Genomic DNA, 10127 nt, shown 5'->3' on the forward strand with positions numbered 1-10127 from the left:
GTGCCCATCCCTGTGGCCAATTACTGCAGATGGAGGGGAAGTATGTGGTAACACGGAGATGGCCCCTGGGATATCAGTATCACTCTAAACTGTCTATCAGAAATGAGAAAAAAAAAGATATGCTAATTCATATTAAGGCTAGCATGTCAGTAAAATGTTTGTTTAGATTGAAAAGAGAAAGGAAAGACAAGGAGGTATTGAGTGACTTTAATACTACCGAAGAAAGACTGTGTTCTGCTGAAGGAGTATTGTCCATCCATTAAAGCACAGAAAGAAAAAAGTCCTGGGGATGAAACCTGGTTATTCTCACCTAAATGATGTCTCGGGGAGAGAGCCTTGGCCAGTGGCCCCTGTGGTAGGTGTATTGTAGAGCCAGCCAGTCTCTTGGAGCTAGCCCCTCTGTGACCCATCCCATTTTAATTCGACATGTCAGTGAATTTCTGATTATTAATTTGAAGTACATCCTCAGTGATGAACTTAAGAACCTTTAACATAGCCAGGGATAGTCTTAGTTCTTTTCCCATCCAGATTTTTTCTTCTTTCATGACCTAACTTCTCTTGATGTGCTTCTGTGTCCCACACCAGTTCACTTGGGATTTTGCTTTCTTGTAACATCATAAACAGGAATATTTAAGTCACCGTATCACCTATTGCTGTTGACTCACAGAAAAGCTGGCATCGGTTTTGCTAAGGAGACTTGACTTCTCTCTAGAGGGTTCTGCAAAATGCTCTCCTGCTAGTTACTAGTTATAAGAAAATAGCTTCTCCTTCAATTTGTATGATACTGCAGTTCAGGGCTGTGTGTGTGTGTGTGTGTGTGTGTCCGTCCCTCTGGCCTTTAGCTGCCTTGTCTTCCGCATGATCAGCATCCCACTTTTTTGAGGAAGTTCTATATTACACTGCTTTTGACATAAAAAGTAACATTTAACTCTGCTGAAAATGGATCCAATCTTGGACAAAATTATGGATGACCATATGATTTGAATGCAAAATATTAAACACCATTGTAGGATGCAGAGTTTCTTTTTAACTGTTTTCCCCATGTATTCACTCACTGACTCAACTAATATTTATTGGCCACCTACAATGTGCTGTATACTCTGAATACAAAGGTGAGATAGGCTCTCAGTCCTCATTTTGGTCACAATCTACTGCAATCACTTGAGTCTCAATAGATATTATTGAGACCAGACTCCACCATATCTGAAATAAGATGATAAATAAGACTTGGACCCTGCCTTTAAGACCTTTTAGAAATTTGAGACTGGAAGATATAAACATGTGTACAGATGGTAATGATGTTCATGAATTTTAAACAACGCGTGGAGATGTGTTGAAGAGAAAACAGTTAATTATGGTTAGAACTCTGTGGGGAGAAGGCCCTAAGGTCATAATAATGAAACTGGCCTTTGTAAGACTTGAATAGTTTGAATAGGTGAAGAAGGAATAGAAATTCCAGGTCCTGGGGGCAGGGCACATGAAGGGACTGAAGAGGAGTGCTAAAGAATCAGCTGAGGGTATGGGGAATAATTTTGCAGGAATGAATCATTGAGTCCATTGGGATGGTAGTGGAGCAAGGAATTCAGGATTAATGGAAAATTAGACTAAAAGTCCTAGAAGGCAGAATGTAGACTGTTCAGTTTCCGTGCATTGGATTTAGATTTTGTTCTGTAGCAATGGTGATCCATCAGAGATATGTGATCAATAAGATACCATCAGCAGCAACTCATAGAATGAGCTCAGTAGGCAAGAGGCAGGGAAAGCTGGAGGAGAAAGTGTCCCTTAGCTTCTGCCTTGCCACTTGTCCAGGCAAAAGTCAGATAAAAATCTGACTTATGTTGGTACTTGTGGAAACAGAGGAGAAATGAGTTTGGGAAACCCAGGAGATGGGGAGAAGGGGATGTGCATACGGGGAGGAGGCACAGAGTTTGACTCCATGGCCTCTCAGTATCTAGGGGTTCAAAAGATGGTGATGCTGTTAGCAGATGGAGAGGTGCCTAAAGTCAGAAGCCCACCGAGGTGTGGGTCCTTCCCGCAGCTGTGGAAGAATTCACACAGCAGAGGCAGAGGGAAGAAGCGAACAGCCGCTTTATTGCTCAGAAGGGGAAATGAAAGGAAAATCCTCGAGCAGCGAGAAAGAAAGGAAGCGCTCAAGCAAGCGGGAAGCCATCAGCCAAGAGGGCCAGTAGAGACAGCTCCAGCCTGGGACAGACCAAAGGGTCTTTTGGGAAAATTCTCTTCCAAAGTTATCTTCATTCCCGTGGTGGTGTTAATTATTTTCTGTTTCAGGCTTCTTCCTCCCTTGGAGCTCAGCCCTGAAACAAAAAGCAATTAGCAGAACCTTTGGTGGAAACAAAGGAAGAGATACTGAGGTATGTCCTTGGATTTTAAGGAGCCAGCTGAGGGATGAAAGAAATGTCCTGCCTTTTCATCAGCTGGGCACTTCCTTTCCCTTGTTGTTAATCAGCCAGGATCAGTAAGCCTGCCTAACCACCTCTCTCAGAGCTGTTCACCTTTGAACTAAAAATCTAAGTCCCCAGCACTTTATTGTATGTACTAACAGCTTCCTTTCATGGACTGTCTGCCATATGCTGTGTGTTAAGCTGCATAACATATGATCTAAGTAGATACCAATAGCCACACTTTTCTGATAAGAAAAATGAGAACTCAGACATTAAACTTCCCCAAGTTCACACAGCCAGTGAGGGGCAGAGCCAGAATCAATCCAGTTTTGCCTGATTCTAAAGCCCTCATGTTTTTTAATATCTTGCTTTCCCTGCTCTTACATTTTCCCCTTATTTCTTGAGGAAAAACTCAGCTTAATTGCTTTAATTGGGTGTATAAAATTGTTCTCAGCCTGAAAAGAAAAGTTTTAGGTTATTCACTTCATTCTTAGCCCAGGTAAAAGGAGAAATAACAAGAATATTTGACATATGTCATGCTCAGAGGCATGGAAATGAATTCTCCTGGGGGTCGGTGAGCCCAGACTAACAGAACACAGGTTTTTGATTTAGGATCTAGAAACAACTATAGCATCCCACAGGTGAAGTAGATACTGTGTTAATAAGAAACTGTTATTTATAGAAAGTTGAATAACCGTCATCCTTGGGTGAGCAGTAAACTCTGTACAAAGAGACTGTCTCTACTTCTGCTGTTAACTTTGTTGTAAAAATTTACTATTTCGAAATCATAGTGTCCCCACCTATTAATACAGCTTGTGAAAGCTATGTTTTCAAGAAGCCGTTGGATGTCTTATTCAAAGCTGCTCCTGCTGGTGAGATTTGAAATTATCCCTCAGATATGCCGCTGTGGGGATCATTCTACCATTCCTATTCTTTGGGTCAATGTCAGAGTGTTGTGGGGGCAGTAACACTAAAAAACTATATATATGTATGTGTTTGTATATATCTGTAATGATCTGTAATGGAGGCACACAGATACCCATAAAGCAGCATGTTTGATGTACAATGTTGTGTTAGTTTCTGGTATACAGCAGAGTGATTCAGTTATACATATATATGTGTGTGTGTGTATATATATACATATATGTATATATGTATATATATATGTATATATGTGTATATATGTGTATATATATATTATTTTTCACTATAGGTTATTACAGGATATTGAATATAGTTCCCTGTGCAAATACTTGTAGATTTTGAAGTAAGAAAGCATAAGTGGAATCATAGGATTTTTGTGGGATTTGAAATAATGCATTCAAAGCAGTGCTTTTCAGACCTCAGCAGGTATGCAAATCACCTGAGTATCTTGTTAAAATGCAGACAATGATTGATCCAGAATGTCTGAGGTGGGGTCGGACATCCTGTATTTCCAACAAACTCCCAGGGTTCACTGATACTGCTTGTCCCAATTTAAAACTCTGAGCTTATGTCCTGGAACATGTTAAATACTCAATAAACATTAGCTATCAGTGACTTCCAGAAGCCTCTTGCTTTTAATAATGATTTGAAATACTTGCAGAATTTTGAAGTAGGCAGATATTATGTAAAATCTGCACCTTTCAAAACCAGGAGATGATTACAAAATCTAGCCATTCTTAATTGCTTTGTTTAGGTTGGGGAAAAAAAAGGTGGAGGAGGGGAGACCATTTTTCCTCTTTATAATGTGCTGTTTCCCACCCCGATCAGAGGGATCTTCATGTGCCCCTTCCCTTCTACTTGAAATGCCTCCCTTCTCCTTTTTACCCACTCAAATCCTAACCTGACCTCAACATCCATCTCTTTTAGGAGAAATCTAGCTCTCAGCACGTGAATGTTTTACCATACAACTTTGCATTGTGTGATTCTGAAGTATTAATGTCACATTTTAAGTAAAACCACAAGCACCAACATGGCTTGACAATCAATGTCTCCCTTTGATACCACTTGAAGAGACTATGGGTTGATGATGATGCTGCCATTGCTTAGAATAGTTTTTGAACTTGTTTTACTGTTTCTGAATTGTCTCTGTATTAGTACAAACTGGGCTATGTTGCATGACAAAAATATTCTAATATCTCATTAACTTAATCCTATAGATTTTCTTTCTCACTCACATCATAGAACAAAGCAGGTCGGGGCCTCTCTTGGAGGCTCTGCTTCAGGAATTAAGGCCCCTTCCATCATGTGGTTCTGCCATCTTAGAATGCTTGGCCACAGGCTAAAGAGGTCTATGAGCAGGACTGGAAGGGCTCCCACGTTCCACTGGCCAAAACCCCAGTTGGGCAGCCCTCAGATAACTGCAAGCAGGATGCAGCAAATCTGTGTCCAGATAAAACAGTGCTGGTGAGTGTCTGCCAGATTCTGGCACGTAGTGAGAGTCAGGGGGATCAGCTGCATTTTAAAGAACTTTTCTGCCAGTGTCTGAGGCACAGTGGTGCGCAGTGATGAGTTACCAGTGTGTGGAGATTCTTCAGCTCTCAGGGTGGCAGGGCAAAGATTGGGGCAGCAGGGGGCACTCCCAGGGCAACCACCTCTGGTCATAAATAGCTTCATCTATTATATGCATGTGTGCCATGCAAATATCCTCTTGAGATACGGAAAACAAAGGCACTCCTATTTGGTTAGACCTAGTTATTGACCAAAAGCCATTTTATCTGACTTGGCCACTGTTCTCGGCTCTTCTCCAAAATCAAATTTATCTCCCAGGTAGCTTCCCAGTTAGAGAAACTCAAGCTAGAGCGATATATACTCTGAAGGCAATTCTAAGAAGAGTTTCAAAAATATTTTAATTAGTAGTGAAATCACCAGGATGTGTCTCGAGTCATGGGGTGGGGAGGCTACTTTGAAAAGGATAACCTTCATTTTTATGTATGAAGTAGTATGCTTTTTAAAACAGCAGTATCTATTTTATATATAATAGTATCTTTAAGTCTCGAATTCCCAGTTTATCCCTCCACTGCCCCACCCTCTTCACTCCCGGTAACCATAAGTTTGTTTTCTATGTCTGTGACTCTGTTGGTATTTTGTAAATAAGTTCATTTGTGACTTTTTTTTTTTAGATTCCACATATAAGTGATATTACAGGGAACTATATTCAATATCTTGTAATGATCTATAATGAAAAAGAGTATGAAAAGGAATATATATGTATAACTGAAACACTATGCTGCACCCCAGAAATTTATACATTACAAACCGACTATACTTAAATAAAACAAAAAAATAGCAGTATCTTTACATTGTGCAGGTTGACTCCATCCTGCTTGGAATAATTCTCCTCCTCCTTCTCATCTTTCTTTTCTTTTCTTTTCTTTTCTTTTTTTTTCCTTCTTTATTTTAGATATGTTACAGGCCAAGTGTTCTTCCTCTCGTAGCCTCCCTGCAGTAAGTTGCTTGCTGCTAGGCCCCTGATAGGTGCCCAGAAAAAAAGGTATTGGTTGATAAATTTGCTCTGTAGACATAGTGACAAAACAAAGTAGATTTAAGTTGGTGCAGGAAATCTTTTAAGGTGAAAAAAATTTTTTTAATTTCCTCCCAGATATAATTATTTACTCTCAGAGTCATTTATTTGGAAGGTTTTCAATTCTCTTTAATAACCACACCCATATTTTAATATGTGTCATTCATTTTGTATACATTATCTTTCTTTCTAAACTGTTTCACACTACAAGAATTCCAGAGAATATTACTTTAAATGTATTCACCATTGACCATAAATTATTAAATGTTACAGATCTTATTGAAACCCTCTCTGTATCCTTACTGGAGATGCCATCATTTCTCCCTCTCCAGAAACAGCTACTATCCTAAACTTCGTGTTTATTATTCATATACCTTTATTATTTTAGTTCATACATACATATACAGAAATACTTTTAGTAATATTTGGCAGGTTAGAAAAATTTATAAATAATACTATTTTGTTCTTTTATCTTTGACAATTGCCTTTTTTTTTGCCTAATGTTGAGCTTCTGAGGTATATGTTGTTATGCGCATCTCTAATCCATTTGTTTTAACTGCTGTATTGTATTCGCTACTTTGAGAAAATGTATTCATCTATTCTGTGTTAATATACTTCTAGGTTGTTTCCAATATTTTTGCTTTTACAAGAAAAGCTTCTATAAAGTCCTTGTAAATGCCTTGTTGGGTGCATGTGCTAAAGTGCTTCCAAAACAAACCCATAGGAGTGGGATTGATGGCTTTCTAAGATCTTGCTGTTACCTTTACAAGGTCATGCCACATTGTCCTCCAGGGGTCCTGGGCTAGTTTTCACTCCCCACCAACAGTCCGTGTTGACTGCTGCTTCTTTACTGGGTATCATCAGACTCAAGCTGGTGGTTGTAAAATAATTTTTTGCTTTTAAATTTGCATTTTGCTGTTAAGTGCCAAGAATGAGCACTTTGTTGTGTCTAACAGTCATGACTTTTTTTTTTTTTTTTGGAGAAAAGCACATTCATAACTTTTGCCCATTTTCTATTGGATTATCTGGTTTTTTCCTTCATTTACAGGAGTACTTTATGTATTCTGACTGAATCCTTTGTCAATTATGGATTAAAATATCTTCCCACAATCTGGGCCAGTATTTTCACTCTGTTCATGGTGCTTTTTCATGCACAGAGCTTTAAAGTGTTAATGTAATCAAATGTATCAAAATGTTTTACTTTATGGTTTTGGCTTACATGATTTTCTTTAATATTTTCTTCCTTACACTAACATCATGAAGAAATTCTTCTGTATTTTCTCTAAAATTCTTAGTTTCACTTTATACATTTGGATCTTTAATCAAGGTAGAAGTAATTTAACTTTGTGTAGAGTATAAAGAAGAGATCTAATTTTGTGTATGTATAATTTTTCCGTATGTTGGACCATTTATCAATTAGCTCATGCATTTTCCATTGATCTGTAATGCCACCATTGTCATATATCAAATTCCCAAATATGTGTAGGCCCCTTTCTGAACTCTCTACTCTGTTCCACTGTAAACTGTGTCCATCAGTGTGTCACACCACCCTGCCTTAACTGTTACAGTGTTTTAGCAAGTCTTGATATCTGGTAGTGATTCTCCCATCTGGTCTGCTCTTTCAAAGTTGTTGAAGCTATTCTTAGCCTTTTCCTTTTACATAAATTTTAGAATCGGCTTGTCAAGTTCAACAAAAAGCCCAGTTGAGGTTGTCATTTGAATTGCACTAGAAAAATGAACATGAAGAGGACTGACAGCTTTACAGTATTGTCTTCCTATCCTTGAACTTGGTTTCATCTCTCCCTTTATTTAAATCTTTTAAATGTCTTTCAATGAAATTTAATACTTTTTATTTTTTTACAATTGCACATCTTTTGTTAGTTTTAATACTAGGCACCTTATATTTTTTATTATGTTAATTACATTTTCTGTTTAAATCCTCACCATGCTATGAGTTAGATATTTTCTTGTCTATTTTATAACTCAGAAAAGTAAGGTTGGAAAAGATTAAGTAACTCATCACATGTCATTGGTGGTAAGTGACAGGGATGGGATACAAAAGAAGGGCTGTGTGACCCCAAATCCAGTGTTCTTCCCCTCCAGTCAGTACTTTGTCTTGTGATGGGTGGCTTCAATGATAGTATTTTCAAATTAAACAACTTAGGGATGTTCAAAGGCATAAAGTACCAATAATAATAAGTATTTATCTCTCTGGGGAAAACATCAAGAACAGTGCCTCTCAAACTTCAATATCTATGCAAATAATCTGGAGAGCCTGTTAGAATGTACATCTCGATCCAGTAGGTCTAAAGTCTGAGATTCTGCTTTCCAAATAATCTCCTTTATTTAGGTATTCACAAACATCTTTCAATGAAATGTTATACTTTTTTCATAATTACAAATTTTTTGTTAGGTTTACTATGAGGCACCTTATGTTTTTAATTATTACTGCTCGTATTATCTACATGTTCTGTTTAAATACAATGCTATGAGTTAGACATTTTATAACTAAGGAAACTAAGTTCAGGAAAATTAAGTAACTTACCAATTGTCATAGGGAGCAAATGACCAGGTCACACCCATACAACTGGTCCAAGTGGTTCATTTTGAGAACCACTGCTCTATCTATAGTGTCTCTGGAAGGTGACCTTCTAATTAACAATGATTAAAAGGGAGAACTCCACCAGATGGCAGCAGAAGCTCATTATTTTATCTCATGTGACTTTCCACTTCCCTCTGGGTTGTTACTGGCAGATGCCTGAGTTGTTAGATTGTTTCAAGGAGCAGGAATCAGGTTCTCGTCCCCCCTGTGGCTCTGGCACGTCCTACCTACCACAGGGCTTCAGTGCTGACAATGGATTTTCATCAGAAGCATCCAGCTGGGCCAGGGTGTCATGCCAACAAACTTCTCCCAAAAAGCTTATTTCAAGAGGCTTGTAAATGAGAATGAAAAATTGTTTTCCATCAGTTGCTTTTTCATCAGAGTGAGTTCAATTTAGGCGCTTAATCAAGAATGGGAGGCATGATTTGAAATGTTTGGCAGGATATGAGAGGAGGAAATGATTCATTCAGTATGGGGGAAGGGAAAACTGTTCAGGCAGATAAACCTGAAGCAGAGTCCCAAGAGTCAGGGAAAATCCAAGGAACATGTCCGTGGACCATTAGCTTCATGCCAGAGCCCAGACCCAGCTTGTGCTGAGGGGCCTCAGGCCATCCCTCTCACTCAGTTTTTTTTCTTCCTCTGAACTTGGGGAAAAAATGTAATCTCTTACCTAATTTTATTTTTTTGTATGTATATGTATGTATATATATTCAGATTCTCTTCCATTACAGCTTATGATAGGAAATTGAATATAGTTCCCCGTGCTGTGCAGTAGGTCCTTGTTGTTTGTCTATTTTGTGTATAGTAATGTGTATCTGTTAACCCCCAAATCCTAATCTATCCCTCCTTCCACCCCACACCTTTTCTCCCCTGGTAATCACAGTTTGGGGGAAAAAAAATGTTTTTAATCATGGAAAGCAATCCTAATGTTCCCACCCTGAGCTTGGTAAGGTGAAAGCACTCCAGCCTCATTAAGAAGGATACTGGACTCTTTACTTTCAGTTACTCAACAGGTTACAAAAGCCTGTGCACTGGGGAGGCCTACTGTCAGCCTTCAGTGTACCTTGATCAGGTAAAGCGTTTAGTATCATTAATCAGTCCTTGGGAAAGCCCCATCTCCTCATCTCTCCTTGTTCTGCAGTCACCATCTCTCCCACTGATGTAGTCAGCACTCACCTTTCAGAGCGCACCATCACCGTCTTTCAGATTACTTCGTCAGTAGGGCACACGGGCATTGCAGAGAATGAAGCAAACAGAAGAGGGTGGTTTGAGGCTGTGCTTGGCTGAGACCAGCACTGACTGATAACTTAATCAGCTCCACTGCCCCAGAAGCCAGGCAGGCCAGGGAGCCTGGTGGATCACGGTCATGTGTAAGACCAGATGGTCAGTGGCCCTGTTAGTTAAGGGTTGCTGCTGCAAAGAATTGCTGGGAAAGAGGTCTCAGAGAACAGGTTTCAGACCACTGAGGCCCAGAAATTGGAAGCTGAGAGAGGTCAAGCCACTGCTCCAGAGTCATAACGGCTACAAAGTGTGGAGCGAAGTGTGTCTGGGCTCTCAGACACTGGGCTGCAATACCCAATAGATGTTTGCTGAATTCGTTTATCGATAAGAGAAGTTG

At 39.2% G+C, this 10127-nt stretch overlaps 1 long non-coding RNA gene across 2 annotated transcripts; it reads right to left on the minus strand.

Moving 5' to 3' along the window:
• Positions 1-2070: 2070 nt before the first annotated feature.
• Positions 2071-9834, minus strand: LOC141575258 (uncharacterized). Of its 2 annotated transcripts, XR_012502709.1 has the most exons (3): positions 9686-9834; positions 8741-8840; positions 2071-2315 (listed from the first exon to the last, which is right to left on the minus strand). It is a non-coding gene; the product is annotated as an uncharacterized LOC141575258 (long non-coding RNA). The 2 variants fall into 2 exon arrangements; XR_012502711.1 differs by lacking the exon at positions 8741-8840.
• Between the last annotated feature and the right edge of the window lie 293 nt (positions 9835-10127).

The sequence above is a fragment of the Camelus bactrianus genome, chromosome 3 (genome assembly GCF_048773025.1).
Source record: "Camelus bactrianus isolate YW-2024 breed Bactrian camel chromosome 3, ASM4877302v1, whole genome shotgun sequence".
Classification (NCBI taxonomy): Eukaryota; Metazoa; Chordata; class Mammalia; order Artiodactyla; family Camelidae; genus Camelus; species Camelus bactrianus.